Source organism: Hypomesus transpacificus, unplaced genomic scaffold (genome assembly GCF_021917145.1).
Source record: "Hypomesus transpacificus isolate Combined female unplaced genomic scaffold, fHypTra1 scaffold_61, whole genome shotgun sequence".
NCBI lineage: Eukaryota > Metazoa > Chordata > Actinopteri > Osmeriformes > Osmeridae > Hypomesus > Hypomesus transpacificus.
Window position 1 is genome coordinate 18,469 of NW_025814034.1, and position 19,810 is coordinate 38,278.

General features: G+C 47.7%; 23 non-coding genes across 23 annotated transcripts; all 23 read left to right on the plus strand.

The window, feature by feature from the left end:
* Positions 1-102: 102 nt before the first annotated feature.
* On the plus strand, positions 103-174 carry trnah-gug. Its single transcript has one exon. It is a non-coding gene; the product is annotated as a tRNA-His (tRNA).
* A 254-nt stretch (positions 175-428) lies between these two features.
* trnar-acg lies at positions 429-501 on the plus strand. Its single transcript has one exon. It is a non-coding gene; the product is annotated as a tRNA-Arg (tRNA).
* A 742-nt stretch (positions 502-1,243) lies between these two features.
* trnah-gug lies at positions 1,244-1,315 on the plus strand. Its single transcript has one exon. It is a non-coding gene; the product is annotated as a tRNA-His (tRNA).
* A 253-nt stretch (positions 1,316-1,568) lies between these two features.
* trnar-acg lies at positions 1,569-1,641 on the plus strand. The gene has a single exon. It is a non-coding gene; the product is annotated as a tRNA-Arg (tRNA).
* Positions 1,642-2,383: 742 nt separating this feature from the next.
* Positions 2,384-2,455, plus strand: trnah-gug. Its single transcript has one exon. It is a non-coding gene; the product is annotated as a tRNA-His (tRNA).
* Positions 2,456-2,709: 254 nt separating this feature from the next.
* Positions 2,710-2,782, plus strand: trnar-acg. The gene has a single exon. It is a non-coding gene; the product is annotated as a tRNA-Arg (tRNA).
* A 742-nt stretch (positions 2,783-3,524) lies between these two features.
* On the plus strand, positions 3,525-3,596 carry trnah-gug. The gene has a single exon. It is a non-coding gene; the product is annotated as a tRNA-His (tRNA).
* A 254-nt stretch (positions 3,597-3,850) lies between these two features.
* trnar-acg lies at positions 3,851-3,923 on the plus strand. Its single transcript has one exon. It is a non-coding gene; the product is annotated as a tRNA-Arg (tRNA).
* Positions 3,924-4,665: 742 nt separating this feature from the next.
* Positions 4,666-4,737, plus strand: trnah-gug. The gene has a single exon. It is a non-coding gene; the product is annotated as a tRNA-His (tRNA).
* A 254-nt stretch (positions 4,738-4,991) lies between these two features.
* Positions 4,992-5,064, plus strand: trnar-acg. The gene has a single exon. It is a non-coding gene; the product is annotated as a tRNA-Arg (tRNA).
* A 742-nt stretch (positions 5,065-5,806) lies between these two features.
* Positions 5,807-5,878, plus strand: trnah-gug. Its single transcript has one exon. It is a non-coding gene; the product is annotated as a tRNA-His (tRNA).
* Positions 5,879-6,132: 254 nt separating this feature from the next.
* trnar-acg lies at positions 6,133-6,205 on the plus strand. Its single transcript has one exon. It is a non-coding gene; the product is annotated as a tRNA-Arg (tRNA).
* Positions 6,206-6,947: 742 nt separating this feature from the next.
* Positions 6,948-7,019, plus strand: trnah-gug. Its single transcript has one exon. It is a non-coding gene; the product is annotated as a tRNA-His (tRNA).
* Positions 7,020-7,273: 254 nt separating this feature from the next.
* Positions 7,274-7,346, plus strand: trnar-acg. Its single transcript has one exon. It is a non-coding gene; the product is annotated as a tRNA-Arg (tRNA).
* A 742-nt stretch (positions 7,347-8,088) lies between these two features.
* Positions 8,089-8,160, plus strand: trnah-gug. Its single transcript has one exon. It is a non-coding gene; the product is annotated as a tRNA-His (tRNA).
* Positions 8,161-8,414: 254 nt separating this feature from the next.
* trnar-acg lies at positions 8,415-8,487 on the plus strand. Its single transcript has one exon. It is a non-coding gene; the product is annotated as a tRNA-Arg (tRNA).
* Positions 8,488-9,229: 742 nt separating this feature from the next.
* trnah-gug lies at positions 9,230-9,301 on the plus strand. The gene has a single exon. It is a non-coding gene; the product is annotated as a tRNA-His (tRNA).
* A 254-nt stretch (positions 9,302-9,555) lies between these two features.
* On the plus strand, positions 9,556-9,628 carry trnar-acg. Its single transcript has one exon. It is a non-coding gene; the product is annotated as a tRNA-Arg (tRNA).
* A 742-nt stretch (positions 9,629-10,370) lies between these two features.
* trnah-gug lies at positions 10,371-10,442 on the plus strand. The gene has a single exon. It is a non-coding gene; the product is annotated as a tRNA-His (tRNA).
* A 254-nt stretch (positions 10,443-10,696) lies between these two features.
* Positions 10,697-10,769, plus strand: trnar-acg. The gene has a single exon. It is a non-coding gene; the product is annotated as a tRNA-Arg (tRNA).
* A 742-nt stretch (positions 10,770-11,511) lies between these two features.
* On the plus strand, positions 11,512-11,583 carry trnah-gug. The gene has a single exon. It is a non-coding gene; the product is annotated as a tRNA-His (tRNA).
* A 241-nt stretch (positions 11,584-11,824) lies between these two features.
* On the plus strand, positions 11,825-11,896 carry trnar-acg. The gene has a single exon. It is a non-coding gene; the product is annotated as a tRNA-Arg (tRNA).
* A 742-nt stretch (positions 11,897-12,638) lies between these two features.
* Positions 12,639-12,710, plus strand: trnah-gug. Its single transcript has one exon. It is a non-coding gene; the product is annotated as a tRNA-His (tRNA).
* Positions 12,711-19,810: the final 7,100 nt, after the last annotated feature.

The window sequence follows — 19,810 nt, forward strand, 5'->3', positions numbered from 1 at the left end:
GAGAGAGGCTGGGAACTTCCGTTCGTAGCTCATTCATGTGGCACAGCACAGGTCAGAACACCCGTGGCCACCACCTCTGGTGCGTCCAGCGAGAAGCGGCGAGCCGTGATCGTATAGTGGTTAGTACTCTGCGTTGTGGTCGCAGCAACCCCGGTTCGAATCCGGGTCACGGCACATTTTTCGTTGTCCTTGTGTCCGGACGAGGGACGTTGCGCGCCGTGCCTGTACGCTAGACGCGACCAGTGCCATGCGCATAGCTACTCCCCCTCGTCTCTGTTTAAAAAGAGCCTTTAGATATATAGTCTCGGTTAGTAAACCTGTGAAAGAGGAAGACCGCTGTCTGCTGTTTCCCCATCACTTCTTTCGCTCCAAGCGAGTGTCCTGGGTCAGTGTCCTGGGTCGGTGACATGGCACTCAGCATGCACCTCGGGCCAGTGGCGCAATGGATACCGCGTCTGACTACGGATCAGAAGATTCCAGGTTCGACTCCTGGCTGGCTCGATCATCCATTTAACCAATTCCGTATTTGGGCGATGAGGGAAAGATGTCTTTCAAGTAGTTGAGCGTAGCGCGCCAAACTAAAACAGCATGCCTTATGACGTTTTCACCAAAGCTTCTACTTTGATTCCTCACCTTTGCGCAGACACCAAGAAGGAAGCGCCTGAATGAACGTTTTGCTGCAGCAGGTATTGAAAGAGCCTTGGAAAGGGGAATGCTTTTTTGTTCACCGGTTTGTAAAAAAAGAGAAGAAAAAGCTGTCTATGGCTTGACCCTGCAAGGATTTGACGCAGCAAAGGAGAGAAAATGCATGTGCTGCACGCCATCACTACAAGCCGGTGCGAGTATTGTCACTTCAAAGCCGTTTGGGGACGGCTAAATACCTATTGGAACTTGATTTAGGACCGTTGAAAATGTGAGCGTGACTGGACTCGTTCTGCTTCGGGGACACAAAGGCAAGAATCATCATTTGTGTCCGAGAAAGGACACTATGCAGGGAATGAGTAGTCCTTCCGCGCCATTCTTGTAAAACGCTGGACAATCTTGTCATAAACAAATACAAATTTGGACGCCCCTTGAAATGTGCCAAAGAAAACAAGGGGGAAAATGGCTCGTTTGCAAATTGGGACGGCTTAGACAAAGGGAGAGAGGCTGGGAACTTCCGTTCGTAGCTCATTCATGTGGCACAGCACAGGTCAGAACACCCGTGGCCACCACCTCTGGTGCGTCCAGCGAGAAGCGGCGAGCCGTGATCGTATAGTGGTTAGTACTCTGCGTTGTGGTCGCAGCAACCCCGGTTCGAATCCGGGTCACGGCACATTTTTCGTTGTCCTTGTGTCCGGACGAGGGACGTTGCGCGCCGTGCCTGTACGCTAGACGCGACCAGTGCCATGCGCATAGCTACTCCCCCTCGTCTCTGTTTAAAAAGAGCCTTTAGATATATAGTCTCGGTTAGTAAACCTGTGAAAGAGGAAGACCGCTGTCTGCTGTTTCCCCATCACTTCTTTCGCTCCAAGCGAGTGTCCTGGGTCAGTGTCCTGGGTCGGTGACATGGCACTCAGCATGCACTCGGGCCAGTGGCGCAATGGATACCGCGTCTGACTACGGATCAGAAGATTCCAGGTTCGACTCCTGGCTGGCTCGATCATCCATTTAACCAATTCCGTATTTGGGCGATGAGGGAAAGATGTCTTTCAAGTAGTTGAGCGTAGCGCGCCAAACTAAAACAGCATGCCTTATGACGTTTTCACCAAAGCTTCTACTTTGATTCCTCACCTTTGCGCAGACACCAAGAAGGAAGCGCCTGAATGAACGTTTTGCTGCAGCAGGTATTGAAAGAGCCTTGGAAAGGGGAATGCTTTTTTGTTCACCGGTTTGTAAAAAAAGAGAAGAAAAAGCTGTCTATGGCTTGACCCTGCAAGGATTTGACGCAGCAAAGGAGAGAAAATGCATGTGCTGCACGCCATCACTACAAGCCGGTGCGAGTATTGTCACTTCAAAGCCGTTTGGGGACGGCTAAATACCTATTGGAACTTGATTTAGGACCGTTGAAAATGTGAGCGTGACTGGACTCGTTCTGCTTCGGGGACACAAAGGCAAGAATCATCATTTGTGTCCGAGAAAGGACACTATGCAGGGAATGAGTAGTCCTTCCGCGCCATTCTTGTAAAACGCTGGACAATCTTGTCATAAACAAATACAAATTTGGACGCCCCTTGAAATGTGCCAAAGAAAACAAGGGGGAAAATGGCTCGTTTGCAAATTGGGACGGCTTAGACAAAGGGAGAGAGGCTGGGAACTTCCGTTCGTAGCTCATTCATGTGGCACAGCACAGGTCAGAACACCCGTGGCCACCACCTCTGGTGCGTCCAGCGAGAAGCGGCGAGCCGTGATCGTATAGTGGTTAGTACTCTGCGTTGTGGTCGCAGCAACCCCGGTTCGAATCCGGGTCACGGCACATTTTTCGTTGTCCTTGTGTCCGGACGAGGGACGTTGCGCGCCGTGCCTGTACGCTAGACGCGACCAGTGCCATGCGCATAGCTACTCCCCCTCGTCTCTGTTTAAAAAGAGCCTTTAGATATATAGTCTCGGTTAGTAAACCTGTGAAAGAGGAAGACCGCTGTCTGCTGTTTCCCCATCACTTCTTTCGCTCCAAGCGAGTGTCCTGGGTCAGTGTCCTGGGTCGGTGACATGGCACTCAGCATGCACCTCGGGCCAGTGGCGCAATGGATACCGCGTCTGACTACGGATCAGAAGATTCCAGGTTCGACTCCTGGCTGGCTCGATCATCCATTTAACCAATTCCGTATTTGGGCGATGAGGGAAAGATGTCTTTCAAGTAGTTGAGCGTAGCGCGCCAAACTAAAACAGCATGCCTTATGACGTTTTCACCAAAGCTTCTACTTTGATTCCTCACCTTTGCGCAGACACCAAGAAGGAAGCGCCTGAATGAACGTTTTGCTGCAGCAGGTATTGAAAGAGCCTTGGAAAGGGGAATGCTTTTTTGTTCACCGGTTTGTAAAAAAAGAGAAGAAAAAGCTGTCTATGGCTTGACCCTGCAAGGATTTGACGCAGCAAAGGAGAGAAAATGCATGTGCTGCACGCCATCACTACAAGCCGGTGCGAGTATTGTCACTTCAAAGCCGTTTGGGGACGGCTAAATACCTATTGGAACTTGATTTAGGACCGTTGAAAATGTGAGCGTGACTGGACTCGTTCTGCTTCGGGGACACAAAGGCAAGAATCATCATTTGTGTCCGAGAAAGGACACTATGCAGGGAATGAGTAGTCCTTCCGCGCCATTCTTGTAAAACGCTGGACAATCTTGTCATAAACAAATACAAATTTGGACGCCCCTTGAAATGTGCCAAAGAAAACAAGGGGGAAAATGGCTCGTTTGCAAATTGGGACGGCTTAGACAAAGGGAGAGAGGCTGGGAACTTCCGTTCGTAGCTCATTCATGTGGCACAGCACAGGTCAGAACACCCGTGGCCACCACCTCTGGTGCGTCCAGCGAGAAGCGGCGAGCCGTGATCGTATAGTGGTTAGTACTCTGCGTTGTGGTCGCAGCAACCCCGGTTCGAATCCGGGTCACGGCACATTTTTCGTTGTCCTTGTGTCCGGACGAGGGACGTTGCGCGCCGTGCCTGTACGCTAGACGCGACCAGTGCCATGCGCATAGCTACTCCCCCTCGTCTCTGTTTAAAAAGAGCCTTTAGATATATAGTCTCGGTTAGTAAACCTGTGAAAGAGGAAGACCGCTGTCTGCTGTTTCCCCATCACTTCTTTCGCTCCAAGCGAGTGTCCTGGGTCAGTGTCCTGGGTCGGTGACATGGCACTCAGCATGCACCTCGGGCCAGTGGCGCAATGGATACAGCGTCTGACTACGGATCAGAAGATTCCAGGTTCGACTCCTGGCTGGCTCGATCATCCATTTAACCAATTCCGTATTTGGGCGATGAGGGAAAGATGTCTTTCAAGTAGTTGAGCGTAGCGCGCCAAACTAAAACAGCATGCCTTATGACGTTTTCACCAAAGCTTCTACTTTGATTCCTCACCTTTGCGCAGACACCAAGAAGGAAGCGCCTGAATGAACGTTTTGCTGCAGCAGGTATTGAAAGAGCCTTGGAAAGGGGAATGCTTTTTTGTTCACCGGTTTGTAAAAAAAGAGAAGAAAAAGCTGTCTATGGCTTGACCCTGCAAGGATTTGACGCAGCAAAGGAGAGAAAATGCATGTGCTGCACGCCATCACTACAAGCCGGTGCGAGTATTGTCACTTCAAAGCCGTTTGGGGACGGCTAAATACCTATTGGAACTTGATTTAGGACCGTTGAAAATGTGAGCGTGACTGGACTCGTTCTGCTTCGGGGACACAAAGGCAAGAATCATCATTTGTGTCCGAGAAAGGACACTATGCAGGGAATGAGTAGTCCTTCCGCGCCATTCTTGTAAAACGCTCGACAATCTTGTCATAAACAAATACAAATTTGGACGCCCCTTGAAATGTGCCAAAGAAAACAAGGGGGAAAATGGCTCGTTTGCAAATTGGGACGGCTTAGACAAAGGGAGAGAGGCTGGGAACTTCCGTTCGTAGCTCATTCATGTGGCACAGCACAGGTCAGAACACCCGTGGCCACCACCTCTGGTGCGTCCAGCGAGAAGCGGCGAGCCGTGATCGTATAGTGGTTAGTACTCTGCGTTGTGGTCGCAGCAACCCCGGTTCGAATCCGGGTCACGGCACATTTTTCGTTGTCCTTGTGTCCGGACGAGGGACGTTGCGCGCCGTGCCTGTACGCTAGACGCGACCAGTGCCATGCGCATAGCTACTCCCCCTCGTCTCTGTTTAAAAAGAGCCTTTAGATATATAGTCTCGGTTAGTAAACCTGTGAAAGAGGAAGACCGCTGTCTGCTGTTTCCCCATCACTTCTTTCGCTCCAAGCGAGTGTCCTGGGTCAGTGTCCTGGGTCGGTGACATGGCACTCAGCATGCACCTCGGGCCAGTGGCGCAATGGATACCGCGTCTGACTACGGATCAGAAGATTCCAGGTTCGACTCCTGGCTGGCTCGATCATCCATTTAACCAATTCCGTATTTGGGCGATGAGGGAAAGATGTCTTTCAAGTAGTTGAGCGTAGCGCGCCAAACTAAAACAGCATGCCTTATGACGTTTTCACCAAAGCTTCTACTTTGATTCCTCACCTTTGCGCAGACACCAAGAAGGAAGCGCCTGAATGAACGTTTTGCTGCAGCAGGTATTGAAAGAGCCTTGGAAAGGGGAATGCTTTTTTGTTCACCGGTTTGTAAAAAAAGAGAAGAAAAAGCTGTCTATGGCTTGACCCTGCAAGGATTTGACGCAGCAAAGGAGAGAAAATGCATGTGCTGCACGCCATCACTACAAGCCGGTGCGAGTATTGTCACTTCAAAGCCGTTTGGGGACGGCTAAATACCTATTGGAACTTGATTTAGGACCGTTGAAAATGTGAGCGTGACTGGACTCGTTCTGCTTCGGGGACACAAAGGCAAGAATCATCATTTGTGTCCGAGAAAGGACACTATGCAGGGAATGAGTAGTCCTTCCGCGCCATTCTTGTAAAACGCTGGACAATCTTGTCATAAACAAATACAAATTTGGACGCCCCTTGAAATGTGCCAAAGAAAACAAGGGGGAAAATGGCTCGTTTGCAAATTGGGACGGCTTAGACAAAGGGAGAGAGGCTGGGAACTTCCGTTCGTAGCTCATTCATGTGGCACAGCACAGGTCAGAACACCCGTGGCCACCACCTCTGGTGCGTCCAGCGAGAAGCGGCGAGCCGTGATCGTATAGTGGTTAGTACTCTGCGTTGTGGTCGCAGCAACCCCGGTTCGAATCCGGGTCACGGCACATTTTTCGTTGTCCTTGTGTCCGGACGAGGGACGTTGCGCGCCGTGCCTGTACGCTAGACGCGACCAGTGCCATGCGCATAGCTACTCCCCCTCGTCTCTGTTTAAAAAGAGCCTTTAGATATATAGTCTCGGTTAGTAAACCTGTGAAAGAGGAAGACCGCTGTCTGCTGTTTCCCCATCACTTCTTTCGCTCCAAGCGAGTGTCCTGGGTCAGTGTCCTGGGTCGGTGACATGGCACTCAGCATGCACCTCGGGCCAGTGGCGCAATGGATACAGCGTCTGACTACGGATCAGAAGATTCCAGGTTCGACTCCTGGCTGGCTCGATCATCCATTTAACCAATTCCGTATTTGGGCGATGAGGGAAAGATGTCTTTCAAGTAGTTGAGCGTAGCGCGCCAAACTAAAACAGCATGCCTTATGACGTTTTCACCAAAGCTTCTACTTTGATTCCTCACCTTTGCGCAGACACCAAGAAGGAAGCGCCTGAATGAACGTTTTGCTGCAGCAGGTATTGAAAGAGCCTTGGAAAGGGGAATGCTTTTTTGTTCACCGGTTTGTAAAAAAAGAGAAGAAAAAGCTGTCTATGGCTTGACCCTGCAAGGATTTGACGCAGCAAAGGAGAGAAAATGCATGTGCTGCACGCCATCACTACAAGCCGGTGCGAGTATTGTCACTTCAAAGCCGTTTGGGGACGGCTAAATACCTATTGGAACTTGATTTAGGACCGTTGAAAATGTGAGCGTGACTGGACTCGTTCTGCTTCGGGGACACAAAGGCAAGAATCATCATTTGTGTCCGAGAAAGGACACTATGCAGGGAATGAGTAGTCCTTCCGCGCCATTCTTGTAAAACGCTGGACAATCTTGTCATAAACAAATACAAATTTGGACGCCCCTTGAAATGTGCCAAAGAAAACAAGGGGGAAAATGGCTCGTTTGCAAATTGGGACGGCTTAGACAAAGGGAGAGAGGCTGGGAACTTCCGTTCGTAGCTCATTCATGTGGCACAGCACAGGTCAGAACACCCGTGGCCACCACCTCTGGTGCGTCCAGCGAGAAGCGGCGAGCCGTGATCGTATAGTGGTTAGTACTCTGCGTTGTGGTCGCAGCAACCCCGGTTCGAATCCGGGTCACGGCACATTTTTCGTTGTCCTTGTGTCCGGACGAGGGACGTTGCGCGCCGTGCCTGTACGCTAGACGCGACCAGTGCCATGCGCATAGCTACTCCCCCTCGTCTCTGTTTAAAAAGAGCCTTTAGATATATAGTCTCGGTTAGTAAACCTGTGAAAGAGGAAGACCGCTGTCTGCTGTTTCCCCATCACTTCTTTCGCTCCAAGCGAGTGTCCTGGGTCAGTGTCCTGGGTCGGTGACATGGCACTCAGCATGCACCTCGGGCCAGTGGCGCAATGGATACCGCGTCTGACTACGGATCAGAAGATTCCAGGTTCGACTCCTGGCTGGCTCGATCATCCATTTAACCAATTCCGTATTTGGGCGATGAGGGAAAGATGTCTTTCAAGTAGTTGAGCGTAGCGCGCCAAACTAAAACAGCATGCCTTATGACGTTTTCACCAAAGCTTCTACTTTGATTCCTCACCTTTGCGCAGACACCAAGAAGGAAGCGCCTGAATGAACGTTTTGCTGCAGCAGGTATTGAAAGAGCCTTGGAAAGGGGAATGCTTTTTTGTTCACCGGTTTGTAAAAAAAGAGAAGAAAAAGCTGTCTATGGCTTGACCCTGCAAGGATTTGACGCAGCAAAGGAGAGAAAATGCATGTGCTGCACGCCATCACTACAAGCCGGTGCGAGTATTGTCACTTCAAAGCCGTTTGGGGACGGCTAAATACCTATTGGAACTTGATTTAGGACCGTTGAAAATGTGAGCGTGACTGGACTCGTTCTGCTTCGGGGACACAAAGGCAAGAATCATCATTTGTGTCCGAGAAAGGACACTATGCAGGGAATGAGTAGTCCTTCCGCGCCATTCTTGTAAAACGCTGGACAATCTTGTCATAAACAAATACAAATTTGGACGCCCCTTGAAATGTGCCAAAGAAAACAAGGGGGAAAATGGCTCGTTTGCAAATTGGGACGGCTTAGACAAAGGGAGAGAGGCTGGGAACTTCCGTTCGTAGCTCATTCATGTGGCACAGCACAGGTCAGAACACCCGTGGCCACCACCTCTGGTGCGTCCAGCGAGAAGCGGCGAGCCGTGATCGTATAGTGGTTAGTACTCTGCGTTGTGGTCGCAGCAACCCCGGTTCGAATCCGGGTCACGGCACATTTTTCGTTGTCCTTGTGTCCGGACGAGGGACGTTGCGCGCCGTGCCTGTACGCTAGACGCGACCAGTGCCATGCGCATAGCTACTCCCCCTCGTCTCTGTTTAAAAAGAGCCTTTAGATATATAGTCTCGGTTAGTAAACCTGTGAAAGAGGAAGACCGCTGTCTGCTGTTTCCCCATCACTTCTTTCGCTCCAAGCGAGTGTCCTGGGTCAGTGTCCTGGGTCGGTGACATGGCACTCAGCATGCACCTCGGGCCAGTGGCGCAATGGATACAGCGTCTGACTACGGATCAGAAGATTCCAGGTTCGACTCCTGGCTGGCTCGATCATCCATTTAACCAATTCCGTATTTGGGCGATGAGGGAAAGATGTCTTTCAAGTAGTTGAGCGTAGCGCGCCAAACTAAAACAGCATGCCTTATGACGTTTTCACCAAAGCTTCTACTTTGATTCCTCACCTTTGCGCAGACACCAAGAAGGAAGCGCCTGAATGAACGTTTTGCTGCAGCAGGTATTGAAAGAGCCTTGGAAAGGGGAATGCTTTTTTGTTCACCGGTTTGTAAAAAAAGAGAAGAAAAAGCTGTCTATGGCTTGACCCTGCAAGGATTTGACGCAGCAAAGGAGAGAAAATGCATGTGCTGCACGCCATCACTACAAGCCGGTGCGAGTATTGTCACTTCAAAGCCGTTTGGGGACGGCTAAATACCTATTGGAACTTGATTTAGGACCGTTGAAAATGTGAGCGTGACTGGACTCGTTCTGCTTCGGGGACACAAAGGCAAGAATCATCATTTGTGTCCGAGAAAGGACACTATGCAGGGAATGAGTAGTCCTTCCGCGCCATTCTTGTAAAACGCTGGACAATCTTGTCATAAACAAATACAAATTTGGACGCCCCTTGAAATGTGCCAAAGAAAACAAGGGGGAAAATGGCTCGTTTGCAAATTGGGACGGCTTAGACAAAGGGAGAGAGGCTGGGAACTTCCGTTCGTAGCTCATTCATGTGGCACAGCACAGGTCAGAACACCCGTGGCCACCACCTCTGGTGCGTCCAGCGAGAAGCGGCGAGCCGTGATCGTATAGTGGTTAGTACTCTGCGTTGTGGTCGCAGCAACCCCGGTTCGAATCCGGGTCACGGCACATTTTTCGTTGTCCTTGTGTCCGGACGAGGGACGTTGCGCGCCGTGCCTGTACGCTAGACGCGACCAGTGCCATGCGCATAGCTACTCCCCCTCGTCTCTGTTTAAAAAGAGCCTTTAGATATATAGTCTCGGTTAGTAAACCTGTGAAAGAGGAAGACCGCTGTCTGCTGTTTCCCCATCACTTCTTTCGCTCCAAGCGAGTGTCCTGGGTCAGTGTCCTGGGTCGGTGACATGGCACTCAGCATGCACCTCGGGCCAGTGGCGCAATGGATACCGCGTCTGACTACGGATCAGAAGATTCCAGGTTCGACTCCTGGCTGGCTCGATCATCCATTTAACCAATTCCGTATTTGGGCGATGAGGGAAAGATGTCTTTCAAGTAGTTGAGCGTAGCGCGCCAAACTAAAACAGCATGCCTTATGACGTTTTCACCAAAGCTTCTACTTTGATTCCTCACCTTTGCGCAGACACCAAGAAGGAAGCGCCTGAATGAACGTTTTGCTGCAGCAGGTATTGAAAGAGCCTTGGAAAGGGGAATGCTTTTTTGTTCACCGGTTTGTAAAAAAAGAGAAGAAAAAGCTGTCTATGGCTTGACCCTGCAAGGATTTGACGCAGCAAAGGAGAGAAAATGCATGTGCTGCACGCCATCACTACAAGCCGGTGCGAGTATTGTCACTTCAAAGCCGTTTGGGGACGGCTAAATACCTATTGGAACTTGATTTAGGACCGTTGAAAATGTGAGCGTGACTGGACTCGTTCTGCTTCGGGGACACAAAGGCAAGAATCATCATTTGTGTCCGAGAAAGGACACTATGCAGGGAATGAGTAGTCCTTCCGCGCCATTCTTGTAAAACGCTGGACAATCTTGTCATAAACAAATACAAATTTGGACGCCCCTTGAAATGTGCCAAAGAAAACAAGGGGGAAAATGGCTCGTTTGCAAATTGGGACGGCTTAGACAAAGGGAGAGAGGCTGGGAACTTCCGTTCGTAGCTCATTCATGTGGCACAGCACAGGTCAGAACACCCGTGGCCACCACCTCTGGTGCGTCCAGCGAGAAGCGGCGAGCCGTGATCGTATAGTGGTTAGTACTCTGCGTTGTGGTCGCAGCAACCCCGGTTCGAATCCGGGTCACGGCACATTTTTCGTTGTCCTTGTGTCCGGACGAGGGACGTTGCGCGCCGTGCCTGTACGCTAGACGCGACCAGTGCCATGCGCATAGCTACTCCCCCTCGTCTCTGTTTAAAAAGAGCCTTTAGATATATAGTCTCGGTTAGTAAACCTGTGAAAGAGGAAGACCGCTGTCTGCTGTTTCCCCATCACTTCTTTCGCTCCAAGCGAGTGTCCTGGGTCAGTGTCCTGGGTCGGTGACATGGCACTCAGCATGCACCTCGGGCCAGTGGCGCAATGGATACAGCGTCTGACTACGGATCAGAAGATTCCAGGTTCGACTCCTGGCTGGCTCGATCATCCATTTAACCAATTCCGTATTTGGGCGATGAGGGAAAGATGTCTTTCAAGTAGTTGAGCGTAGCGCGCCAAACTAAAACAGCATGCCTTATGACGTTTTCACCAAAGCTTCTACTTTGATTCCTCACCTTTGCGCAGACACCAAGAAGGAAGCGCCTGAATGAACGTTTTGCTGCAGCAGGTATTGAAAGAGCCTTGGAAAGGGGAATGCTTTTTTGTTCACCGGTTTGTAAAAAAAGAGAAGAAAAAGCTGTCTATGGCTTGACCCTGCAAGGATTTGACGCAGCAAAGGAGAGAAAATGCATGTGCTGCACGCCATCACTACAAGCCGGTGCGAGTATTGTCACTTCAAAGCCGTTTGGGGACGGCTAAATACCTATTGGAACTTGATTTAGGACCGTTGAAAATGTGAGCGTGACTGGACTCGTTCTGCTTCGGGGACACAAAGGCAAGAATCATCATTTGTGTCCGAGAAAGGACACTATGCAGGGAATGAGTAGTCCTTCCGCGCCATTCTTGTAAAACGCTGGACAATCTTGTCATAAACAAATACAAATTTGGACGCCCCTTGAAATGTGCCAAAGAAAACAAGGGGGAAAATGGCTCGTTTGCAAATTGGGACGGCTTAGACAAAGGGAGAGAGGCTGGGAACCTCCGTTCGTAGCTCATTCATGTGGCACAGCAAAGGTCAGAACACCCGTGGCCACCACCTCTGGTGCGTCCAGTGAGAAGCGGCGAGCCGTGATCGTATAGTGGTTAGTACTCTGCGTTGTGGTCGCAGCAACCCCGGTTCGAATCCGGGTCACGGCACATTTTTCGTTGTCCTTGTGTCCGGACGAGGGACGTTGCGCGCCGTGCCTGTACGCTAGACGCGACCAGTGCCATGCGCATAGCTACTCCCCCTCGTCTCTGTTTAAAAAGAGCCTTTAGATATATAGTCTCGGTTAGTAAACCTGTGAAAGAGGAAGACCGCTGTCTGCTGTTTCCCCATCACTTCTTTCGCTCCAAGCGAGTGTCCTGGGTCGGTGACATGGCACGCAGCATGCACCTCGGGCCAGTGGCGCAATGGATACGCGTCTGACTACGGATCAGAAGATTCCAGGTTCGACTCCTGGCTGGCTCGATCATCCATTTAACCAATTCCGTATTTGGGCGATGAGGGAAAGATGTCTTTCAAGTAGTTGAGCGTAGCGCGCCAAACTAAAACAGCATGCCTTATGACGTTTTCACCAAAGCTTCTACTTTGATTCCTCACCTTTGCGCAGACACCAAGAAGGAAGCGCCTGAATGAACGTTTTGCTGAAGCAGGTATTGAAAGAGCCTTGGAAAGGGGAATGCTTTTTTGTTCACCGGTTTGTAAAAAAAGAGAAGAAAAAGCTGTCTATTGCTTGACCCTGCAAGGATTTGACGCAGCAAAGGAGAGAAAATGCATGTGCTGCACGCCATCACTACAAGCCGGTGCGAGTATTGTCACTTCAAAGCCGTTTGGGGACGGCTAAATACCTATTGGAACTTGATTTAGGACCGTTGAAAATGTGAGCGTGACTGGACTCGTTCTGCTTCGGGGACACAAAGGCAAGAATCATCATTTGTGTCCGAGAAAGGACACTATGCAGGGAATGAGTAGTCCTTCCGCGCCATTCTTGTAAAACGCTGGACAATCTTGTCATAAACAAATACAAATTTGGACGCCCCTTGAAATGTGCCAAAGAAAACAAGGGGGAAAATGGCTCGTTTGCAAATTGGGACGGCTTAGACAAAGGGAGAGAGGCTGGGAACCTCCGTTCGTAGCTCATTCATGTGGCACAGCAAAGGTCAGAACACCCGTGGCCACCACCTCTGGTGCGTCCAGTGAGAAGCGGCGAGCCGTGATCGTATAGTGGTTAGTACTCTGCGTTGTGGTCGCAGCAACCCCGGTTCGAATCCGGGTCACGGCACATTTTTCGTTGTCCTTGTGTCCGGACGAGGGACGTTGCGCGCCGTGCCTGTACGCTAGACGCGACCAGTGCCATGCGCATAGCTACTCCCCCTCGTCTCTGTTTAAAAAGAGCCTTTAGATATATAGTCTCGGTTAGTAAACCTGTGAAAGAGGAAGACCGCTGTCTGCTGTTTCTTTCGCTCCAAGCGAGTGTCCTGGGTCAGTGTCCTGGGTCGGTGACACGGCACTCAGCATGCACCTCGGGCCAGTGGCGCATTCAGCTCAATGTAAATCGGAAATAAATTGAATTTTGGTGCTCGCGCCCTTGTTGGTATCCGCGAGCACACTTGCAGGCAACTTTTATTGACGTAGTAGGCAAATAAATGGGGTGCTAGCAGAGTGGCTGTTTATCAATCCGAAGAACGCTGAGAACGCAAGTACATTCTTTTGAAGAACCTTCTTGCAAGCGTCCTTACAAGAATTGTCTTGCAAGGACGCAAGGACGGAGAATGAATTGAGATTAGGGTTTTCCTGGACTCGCAGTATTATGATAACACTGACTAACTACAAAGACTAAATAACAAAGCTAAAAAATGGTCCGTCTCCCTGTAATTTTACGTTTTCTGTAGCCCTTGCTAACTTACAGTACCTGGTGTCTGCACTGCACTGAGATGCTAGCTAGGTTATCGACAAGTCGGAGCAAATTTACAAATTAGCCATTTCATCAATAAAATAAGAACATTTTCAGCGACTGAACTGCCTATTTCTCGCCACATTTTAATTCAGATGCTGATTTACACGTACTGTTTAGCTGAAATATGAAAAGTAAAAAATTACAGTTTTGAGGTTTGTCCGCCCCGCTTGACATCTTGCAATGACTTCTGGGAAATCAGAAGCGTTCTCGCTGGTCAAGTCACCATCCGATGCATCCTCGATAAAAGGGGCGGATCAGGAACATTTCCGGGTATTTTTGGCGTTCTTGGTGACTTGTGTTCTTTGGATTAGAACCGTACTAGGGCAATAAAAGATGACGTCAAACGAGTTCGCAAGAACACAAGAACGGAAAAAAACGTGTATTGATAAACAGCCAATGTCTAATAAAGAGAGAACTCCCACTCTCAGGAGACTTCCGGGTTCTGAACTGCTTGCAGTTCCACTCAAGTTCCATATGAGGGCGCTAACGGTCGAGTGCAGAATGAATGGAGGTCTATGGAGCTATACCCCTCAAAATCCACTTTTCTCAGGATATAATTTTTTGTCTAGTAATTTGAATTCTGAAATCAAAAGGGGAGGCAAAAAAAACACACACCACTGGGTGTTAGATTGTTTTTAAAGTCGCCTTTCTGTTCTAAAAAGCCTTTGAAAATGGCATTGACGTCATACACATCGTACGACCAGAGCTACTGCTTGACGGAAAGCTTTGGTTACTTCCACTTTACTCTCGAGGCATCGACAACACAGCTGACAGGTTAGGCTCTCCCTGTCAATACAAATGCTAGAAAGCGTTTTGGCTTGCTAATGTTGTTGCTAATTTTGCTAATGCTCTGACATTCTGGTTCTGCTTCGGATGCCATCAAGCGGGATCTCTGGTCGTAGTCAGTTCTTCACTAACCAATCAACATTCGTTAGCAGAATGCTAGTGTGTTATGGGCAACAACGACTTACCCCGTAAGAAATCGAAAGGACATAAGTACTCGTTCATTCAACTTTTGACCTGTAATCCATGTTGAACATGCAAAAACTATAATCAAATTTGAGATTTATCAACGACAATCAGGCGAAAGAGACAAATTTAGCCGTTTAGCTCCATAGACTCCCATTCATTTTGCACTCGACCGTGATCACTCCCGGTGGAACTCTGGTGGAACTGCAACAAAATTCGGTACAATGGGGCTTAATAGGGTGTGGGCAGGCTCACATTCTATGAAAAAGCTAGTAGATGAGCCAGGTTCGAGAATCGAACAAACATTATTGGGGGAGATAGTTTTGTAAATGTTGACTGGAGTTAATAGAATAAAAACGACCGGAAGAGTCGGAAACCTAACCGTAGTGCAATACCACCTACATCCACCGGGGCCGTTGCTTCAAGCCGAGGGGCGAGGGCTTGATACTACCATAGACATAATAAAGAATAGACGCCGCATCGAACGCTACTGCTTACTGGCGCTGACTAGACGTGGGGCCGCCATCTTGGAAAGGTCCAATAGCTCCACTCAGTGTAATCTGTTTGGTTGGGGCAATGAGCTGTCAGCTCATTTAATTAATCATACCGCATTGAATACCGAACGGATTTTCACACGGTTCTTCTCCTCAGCTCTGGCTTGGCCTAGGCCTACTCCTTCTTCCTCACCTCATGCTTTCTATCTCTGGTTTACAATAATCATGGTAGAGTAGGCATAAGAGTTAACTTAATTGATTGCATTCATTTGCAATATGATAAAATGATTATATTATTTAACCTTAATTTGACCCTTCTTGCTCTGATTTAACCCAAAGAGTCAAATAACTGTAATTCCATTGGTATTGGCATTATTTGGTTAATGTTAATACACTGTTCAGTTTCCCCATCTTCCTTCAAACCATAGGGGAATTAGTTTCGGTTGTTTGGCCAATATATTGACCCCCAACAATGTTGAAATTATAGATTTGCTGAAATAACAGTTACAGGACGGTAGCCTACATCATGTACATTGTAGGAATCATATGAATTATGTAAATTGTAGGAACAATAGCCGATAGAAATAGGCTACTCATTGTGATTTTTATTTGTAGGCAAGGAAGAACACCAAATACAATTTCAATTATTTGTATTTATTTCAGTGCCCAAAAGCATTTGGTCAATTCTGAGTGCATGTCCACGGCATGTAACACTAGCGACGAAGGCCCAAGGTCTGAGAATGTTGCTAAAATAAATTACAGATTGTGAAGGGAAACGGTAACGTTAATTTAGGTATTCATCAGGGAATTAAAGCACATCAAATCGCAATCTTAAAATCGTCTCCCAGCATACAACTAAGCAAGTACAATTTTGTTCGAGATCGCTCGGCTGAACCAGGAAATGATACGCCGTGTCTGCCAAAGCTATCGGGCTCATAAAGTGGGAGGGGATTGGTAGAAACGCAGAGTTTGGCATGGAAAACCTGCTAGCGAGCAGGTTAGTTTCATGGAGTAAGTTGCCATGGAAACTTACCAAAAGGTTTCGTTACCTCTCTTTCTGGAACGTGGAACTCGGAGTATGCCTATTTTCAGGGTTAAACAACTCAAAGTTTTCACTAAACCCGCTACCTGGAATACCCCCCTGCTGTCTTCCACTCGACATAAGTCAGATAGAGTGGCAGGTTTATGTGAGGGAAAAGCATTCCTTTAGTTGTGGCACGTCTGGGGCCTCATGTCTTAAGGATTGCGCAGCTTTCATACCAGAAGATGGTGTATGGCCAAAACTCGAAAAGTAGCTATGTACAGAAATATTCACACGTATAAAACCGGTCGTACGCCAGGTTTCCATTGACCCATTGGACCCATTGACCAAGGAGATATATTCTAGTTCGATTAGCTTTCCATACCAATAGAGTTCTTCGCAATCGCCAAGATCCTTTATTTCACACAGATGATTCTTGTTTGAGCAATGTCAATTCAGCCGACAAGGACTCATTTATTTGCAAGACCTTACATTGCAAATAGCACACGCCGCAGCAAGCTTTATGCTTTATGAGCTTATGCTGCTGTATGTGAATATGTTACGCTATATTTTAAGAAATGTGTCTGTTGTGCCTGTGCTTTTTATGTTTCACTGTGGGAGAGTGGGAAACGTCATATCGATTCCTTTTTATGTCTTGACATGTGAAGAAATTGACAATAAAATTACTTGAAACTTTTACTGTGCTTCAGACTCTCTACATAGCCTTGAGGTTTTTTGCGTCAAGAACATTTTTATACAGAAAACATTGGCAAAGCCGCAGCATGCGTTGATGTAATGTAAGAAAAGTGTAGGCTATTGGCGTTTAACCAGCTGATGAATCAATTCATCATATTCCCTGGCCATGTCCCAGTGAATGAAAAATCAAAGATTGATTTACACATAGGTGTACATGCATATACACATATATAGTATATATAGTATGATATAAGCGCTTTAAGTAGGCCTGCAAATATCCTCATAAGTGTCTATGAATTCGTATCAATTAGATAGCCTACTCTTTGGCCTTGTTTTTATACTTATTCTGAAAGAGTTTACGTGATTATTTTCGCTAGCAAGATCTCATTCGATGATAAATTTCCATTAAGCCTACTGTCGCAGCCTACTGTCGCATCAGAATTTTGATTTGGGTCACGAAAGTCTTGAAATTTGAGTGAGAATGTCGCCAGGTACAGACCGCATAGTCGAGCAGCAACCATGTCTTCACGTCACAAAGTTCATAATTTTACAGTTTTACAGTCAATTCTACATCTAAAAAGTTGAGCAGGGCAGCTTTCAAGAGATATGGGAATTCTGCTTGTAGCCAGTTGGTCCGATTATTTTTCTGATTTGTTTAACTGGCAATTTGAGTGAGACTGCGTCCCGTTACACAGTTTTGACGTTAGCCTCAGTCAGACTCGCTCACTGCCAGTGTGCACAAGGTTGTATTTCACTCCATTCTACACCAGAAACGTCAGGGAGTACTGCCTAATGTAGATACGAGCCTGATGAAGATAGCATCTCGGATTTCTTTAACCGAGTCTGTTTCATTCGTCAATTGCCTGAGAAAGCGACCTCTGTTAGCCAGGCTAGCTTTGCCTGATCACTTTGTCAGGCTATTTGAGTATCAAGTGACTTTTGTGCATAGACAAGTGAAACGTAAATATATTTGTCCAAAGGCCAGAGCCTCAGAAACGTACTACCAAGCCCTGCAATTCAGTGGCCAGATATGATGACCTGATCGACACTCCAAGTGTAATAGACCAGGGAGAAGTTTGTCTTTTGCAACCGACATGCGCAGTTGAGCCTGCTTGACAGTTGTGTGACGTAGGGTGATAATTGGTCTATACTATATCTAAAATAATTTTGTAGACATAACAGTGGATTCTGCCTCTAAATGAGTGACTTGGCTTTATTTCTGGACATAGTATCCACAACCAAAGTGTGTTACACAATGCTGTAAGATCGCCTATACTCGTACATTGCTCATGGCACACAGAATGCCCTGCGGCAAGCTGAAAAGCTACTAAGTCAAGGGCATTACTTTAGTTAAATAAGCGTTGTTTGGAGTTCTATTGTTGTGTTTGTTTTGATATGTGTAATGCAATGGTCTATAGTTTAAATAATTTGAGTGTTCACCTTGATTGCAAATGTTGTCTAGTTAGATCGGTATCCAAGCTGTCCGCCACATAAGTGCGTCTGGACAGGCGCAACGGTAATGTTCTTAGCTTAAAAGTGCGGCTTATACTGCGCTTCACATACACAAAGGGCTCATTCTGGGGGATTGCAGCTTATGGGGGTGTAAAAATTGTTCCAGGGCCTCCAATTAGCTAAAACCGCCCCTGGTCATGTACCACTAGCCAGGGCCGGATTAAGACATTTTGAGGCCTGGGGCTAATTACCAGGATGAGGCCCCTATATCGCCCCAACGCACATCATGACACGCACACCATCCCAGGCCAGGTGCACTGACACATCAGTGCTTTAAAGTCCACAGAGCCACTCTATAAATATGATCAGTTTAAACATGTGACTCACCATCATCACATCAGTGATATTAAAAGCTCAGTTTTCTGCTCTTTCTCAATGCAAACTCATCAATGAGCTCTTCAAAGTAGAGAACAAGTTGAAAGAAAAGAAAGAAGTTGGTGCAGTATGTCATGCTCTATTGAGTAGGGATGCACCGAATCCAGGATTCGGATTTGGTCGAATATTGGGCTTTTGGACGGGATTCGGTTTAAATCTTCAATTTTTTCCCACCGAAGCCAAACCCTACGCTTGCACTACGCCGGTTACGCTGATGGAAATTATGACGCCGCCGTTGAATTCCGGAATGTGTTTACGTAGCTAGGTAGTCGTTCAAGGTAGTAGGCTGAGAGAAAGTGAAAATGGAACTCAAAAGCAGAAAAAGTATTGTGTGCAGTAGTGATTTCTTTAAGACTGCAATGGAAGCTCAGCTTCCCCTGAAGTAGCAAAAAACTGATTTACATTTAGTGCTTAACCCGAACCTAATAATAGCCTACCTAGTCAAGGTTTTGATGTGAGGTGAAATTGGAACTTCACATTAATGCGAGCGCGCATGGCGCGCAAGCGGAAATGTTTACATTAATCAGTGCAAAACTGTGTTTTTTTTTGCTTTATGTAGCCTAGCCTAATATGAACATTACGTTAGAGTCATATTCTTAGCTATATTTTCCGGAAATTACAAACCAAATGTTTACCTGAAAGATTCAGGGCTTTTGAGAAAACATAATGTTCCCATCCTTGCAGGAACCTAAATTTATGAAGTGACAGATCTTTCTTTTTTTACCTGGCTTTTTCAGTTCCTCCTGGCATATTTTTCCCTTCCATATTCTTCTCTGGACGCTCAGCGTTTCTGGGAGTGAATGGAGGAGTGGGCTGGCCTGGACGCTGGGCTTCTGCTTGATGATTGGAGGGTGTGTCGAAAGACTGCATCTCCTTTTGATTGACAATGATTTTGTACTATTAAAAGTTGCCGAAGCTATTCGAGTTTAGTCCCATCGCGGATTTTGGCCACACTCTCTGCTTTCCTTGACCGGACATTTTCGCACATTATTTTTGTTTTCACTCTGAATTTTTCTAATGTTGTGCGTTGACTCGTTGACTCACACGACATCGGGCAACCTGAGGCCCCCCTGGTGGCGAGGCCCGGGGCTGCAGCCCCTAAAGCCCATTGTCTTAATCCGGCCCTGCCACTAGCCACTGTCACCTACCTCTAGGTGCCAGTAGAGGTACTGCCACGTACCACTAGCTACTGTCATGTGCCAGCGGAGGCACTGGTATGTACCACTAGCCACTGACACGTAGCCTACCACTCGCTCCACTGGCACGTACCACTAGCTGCAGTACAGTACAGTTTTGGTTCTAACCGCTACTCGAGATATGTCTGGCATTATAATATGATACTTGATTGATCCCATAGC